The following is a 5,000-nucleotide window of genomic DNA, read 5'->3' on the forward strand; positions in this document are numbered from 1 at the left end:
ACTGTGTTTCTGTCTAGTTTCTAGAGCCATGGCGTCATAACAATGGTATTAAGAGGTAGAATAATTCAGGTAGGAATGTGTCGGACATCACTGAAGGCCTAGGTGTGAAATGCACCGCCCGCCACTGTCCTCTACCTCTCTTCCACCTTCCCTCACTCCTGTCTCTCTCTCTCTCTCTCTATTCATCCCCCTATCTTTGTAAGGTGTAGCAAACACCTTTTCTTCCAGCTCTCTCCCATCGTACTGGTCTGTCCCCCCCCCCCATACCTCCATCCCCTCCTCCTCTTTTCTCTCTCTATCTCTCTTTTTTCCAATTTCCTCTCAAATGAGGTGTTGCACCAGAGGTGAGGAAGTGTACGTCTCCTAAATCAGTGTTCTGTCAGGGTATTAGACTGTGAAAACATAGACTCTGTGTGTGTGTGTGTCTATGTGTGTGTGTGTGTGTGTGTGTGTGTGTGTGTGTCGATGTGTGTGTGTGCGCGCGTGTGTGTGAGTGTGTCGATGCGTGTGTGCGCGTGTGTGTGTGTGTGTGTCGATGCGTGTGTGCGTGTGTGTGTGTGAGTGTGTCGATGCGTGTGTGCGCGTGTGTGTGTGTGTGTGTGTCGATGCGTGTGTGCGTGTGTGTGTGTGTGTGTGTCGATGCGTGTGTGTGTGTGTGTGTGTGTGTGTGTGTGTGTGTGGTAAGCTGCCCGTTCTGTCTGATTAAGGTCAAGTCCTCCCTCAGCCCATCACTCTCACACGACAACCACTCTCCCTCTCTCTCCAATTCCCTTTCTTTCACTTTCAACCTTTCAATCCCCCTACCTATCTCCTCCTCCCATCTCTCTCTCTCTCTCTCTCTCTCTCTCTCTCTCTCTCTCTCTCTCTCTCTCTCTCTCTGACACAAACACACACACACTTAACAATAAACAGTAGTAGAACAGAAGCTGAGCTTTGGCTCCCACCCCCTACCCCCTACCTCCTGTCTCCTACCTCCTGCCTCCTACCCCCTGTCTCCTACCTCCTACCTCCTACCTCCTACCTTCTACCCCCTGTCTCCTGTCTCCTACCTCCTACCGCCTGTCTCCTACCTCCTGTCTCCTACCTCCTACCTCCTACCTCCTACCCCCTGTCTCCTGTCTCCTACCTCCTGTCTCCTACCTCCTACCTCCTGCCTCCTACCCCCTGTCTCCTATCTCCTACCTCCTATCTCCTACCCCCTGTCTCCTGTCTCCTACCTCCTACCTCCTACCTCCTACCTCCTACATCCTACGTACTACCTCCTACCTCCTTCCTCCTACCTCCTACCTCCTGTCTCCTGTCTCCTACCTCCTACCTACTACCTCCTACATCCTACGTACTACCTCCTACCTCCTTCCTCCTACCCTCTACCTCCTACCTCCTGTCTCCTACCTCCTACCTCCTACCTCCTACATCCTACGTACTACCTCCTACCTCCTTCCTCCTACCTCCTACCTCCTGTCTCCTGTCTCCTACCTCCTACCTACTACCTCCTACATCCTACGTACTACCTCCTACCCCCTACCTCCTACCTCCTGTCTCCTGTCTCCTACCTCCTAACCCCTCCCTCCTCCCTCCTACCCCCTGTCTCCTACCTCCTACCTCCTACCCCCTACCTCCTGTCTCCTACCTCCTACCTCCTACCCCCTACCTCCTGTCTCCTGTCTCCTACCTCCTACCTCCTACCTCCTACCTCCTATCTCCTACCTCCTACCTCCTATCTCCTACCCCCTACCTCCTACCCCCTACCTCCTACCTCCTACCTCCTACCTCCTACCCCCTACCTTCTACCCCCTACCTCCTGTCTCCTACCTCCTACCTCCTACCTCCTACCTCCTACCTCCTACCCCCTACCTTCTACCCCCTACCTCCTACCCCCTACCTCCTGTCTCCTAATAATTTTGCCATTTAGCAGACGCTTTTATCCAAAGCGACTTACAATTACGAATTACAGGGACATTCCCCCTGGAGTAACTGAGGGCTAAGTGCCTTACCCAAGGGCACACTAGTAGTGGTGTGGCTTCAGGCGGGATTTGAACTCACAACCTTCCGATCACAAGTCCAACTCACTATCCACTAGACCACCACTACCTCCTACCTCCTACCTCCTACCTCCTACCCCCTACCTCCTACCTCCTACCCCCTACCTCCTGTCTCCTACCTCCTACCTCCTACCTACTACCTCCTACCTCCTACCTCCTACCTCCTACCTCCTCCCTCCTACCTCCTCCCTCCTACCTCCTACCTCCTGTCTCCTACCTACTACCCCCTACCTCCTACCTCCTACCTCCTCCCTCCTACCTCCTATCTCCTACCCCCTATCTCCTACCCCCTACCTCCTGTCTCCTACCTCCTACCCCCTACCCCCTACCTCCTGTCTCCTACCTCCTACCTCCTGTCTCCTACCTCCTACCTCCTGTCTCCTACCTCCTACCTCCTACCCCCTACCTCCTACCCCCTACCTCCTACCTCCTACCCCCTACCTCCTACCTCCTACCTCCTATCTCCTACCTCCTACCTCCTGTCTCCTACCTCCTCCCTCCTACCTCCTCCCTCCTACCTCCTACCTCCTACCTCCTACCTCCTATCTCCTACCTCCTACCTCCTGTCTCCTACCTCCTCCCTCCTACCTCCTCCCTCCTACCTCCTACCTCCTACCTCCTACCTCCTATCTCCTACCTCCTACCTCCTGTCTCCTACCTCCTCCCTCCTACCTCCTCCCTCCTACCTCCTACCCCCTACCTCCTACCTCCTACCTCCTACCTACTACCTCCTCCCTCCTACCTCCTATCTCCTACCCCCTACCTCCTGTCTCCTACCTCCTACCTCCTACCTCCTACCTCCTACCCCCTACCTCCTGTCTCCTACCTCCTATCTCCTACCTCCTACCTCCTCCCTCCTACCTCCTACCTCCTACCTCCTATCTCCTACCTCCTACCTCCTACCCCCTACCTCCTACCTCCTACCCCCTACCTCCTACCTCCTACCTCCTGTCTCCTACCTCCTACCTCCTACCTCCTGTCTCCTACCTCCTACCTCCTATCTCCTACCTCCTACCTCCTACCTCCTATCTCCTACCTCCTACCTCCTACCTCCTATCTCCTACATCCTACCTCCTATCTCCTACCTCCTACCTCCTGTCTCCTACCTCCTACCTCCTGTCTCCTACCTCCTACCTCCTACCTCCTAGCCCCTACCTCCTGTCTCCTACCTCCTATCTCCTACCTCCTACCTCCTACCTCCTAGCCCCTACCTCCTGTCTCCTACCTCCTACCTCCTGCCTCCTACCTCCTACCTCCTACCTCCTACCCCCTGTCTCCTACCTCCTATCTCCTACCCCCTGTCTCCTACCTCCTATCTCCTACCTCCTACCTCCTACCTCCTACCTCCTAGCCCCTACCTCCTGTCTCCTACCTCCTGTCTCCTGTCTCCTACCTCCTACCTCCTACCTCCTCCCTCCTACCTCCTGCCTCCTACCTCCTACCTCCTACCTCCTGCCTCCTACCTCCTACCTCCTACCTCCTACCTCCTGCCTCCTACCTCCTACCTCCTACCTCCTACCTCCTGTCTCCTACCTCCTGCCTCCTACCTCCTACCTCCTACCTCCTACCTCCTGTCTCCTACCTCCTACCTCCTACCTCCTACCTCCTACCTCCTGTCTCCTACCTCCTACCTCCTACCCCCTACCTCCTACATCCTACCTCCTGTCTCCTACCTCCTACCTCCTAGCCCCTACCTCTTGTCTCCTACCTCCTACCTCCTGTCTCCTACCTCCTACCTCCTGTCTCCTACCTCCTACCTCCTATCTCCTACCTCCTACCTCCTACCTCCTATCTCCTACATCCTACCTCCTATCTCCTACATCCTACCTCCTACCTCCTACCTCCTGTCTCCTACCTCCTACCTCCTGTCTCCTGTCTCCTACCTCCTACCTCCTATCTCCTACATCCTACCTCCTACCTCCTACCTCCTACCTCCTATCTCCTACCTCCTACCTCCTACCTCCTATCTCCTACCTCCTACCTCCTACCTCCTGTCTCCTACCTCCTACCTCCTACCTCCTACCTCCTACCTCCTACCTCCTATCTCCTACCTCCTGTCTCCTACCTCCTACCTCCTACCTCCTATCTCCTACCTCCTACCTCCTACCTCCTTACTCCTATCTCCTACCTCCTACCTCCTACCTCCTATCTCCTACCTCCTATCTCCTGTCTCCTACCTCCTACCTCCTACCTCCTACCTCCTACCTCCTACCTCCTATCTCCTACCTCCTACCTCCTGTCTCCTACCTCCTGCCTCCTACCTCCTTCCTCTCTAGTCGTGCCTCTAGCCTGTAGTAATGTTCCACTGGTGGTTGTGTACAGCAGCTTAGCCTTGGCCCCTCTGTCTTACCGTAGCCTCTCTTTGTCTTCTCCTCCTGCCTGCTGCCTTCCACCCACTCTGCTGTGCCTGACAACACAAAGGCCCCTCAGTGCCTCCGCCTCCAACCCACAGACAGACAGACAGACAGACAGACAGACAGACAGAATGGACGATTGTGTCCACAATGGATTGTCTCTCTCTCTGGCCACTGCATTCTCTCATCATCAGACATACTCCTTACTCCACTGTGTGTGTGTACTCTCGTACTAGACACACACACACACATACACACACACACATCTGTCCTCTTGTACTAGACACACACACACACACACACACATACACACACACACACACACACACACACACACATACACACACATCTGTCCTCTCGTGCTAGACACACACACACACACACACACACATGCGCACACACACACACACACACACACACATCTGTCCTCTCGTGCTAGACACACACACACACACACACACACACACATCTGCCCTCTCGTGCTAGACACACACACACACACAAACGGCTCATCCCAGGTCTGACATCACAGCTGGATGGGCCGAATCTGTGTCGCTAAGGCAACCGTAGCACACGCCGTTGTTGACGGCATCCAGCTGTTTTC

General features: G+C 54.8%; 1 protein-coding gene across 1 annotated transcript in view; it reads left to right on the top strand.

Moving 5' to 3' along the window:
- b4galnt4a (beta-1,4-N-acetyl-galactosaminyl transferase 4a) overlaps positions 1 to 5,000 on the top strand; it is a gene marked incomplete at both ends in the record, with an annotated part of 347,224 nt that overhangs the window by 68,324 nt on the left and 273,900 nt on the right. The window lies entirely within an intron of this gene.

The sequence above is a fragment of the Nansenia antarctica genome (genome assembly GCF_963989245.1).
Source record: "Nansenia antarctica genome assembly, chromosome: 14".
Taxonomy (NCBI): Eukaryota; Metazoa; Chordata; class Actinopteri; order Argentiniformes; family Microstomatidae; genus Nansenia; species Nansenia antarctica.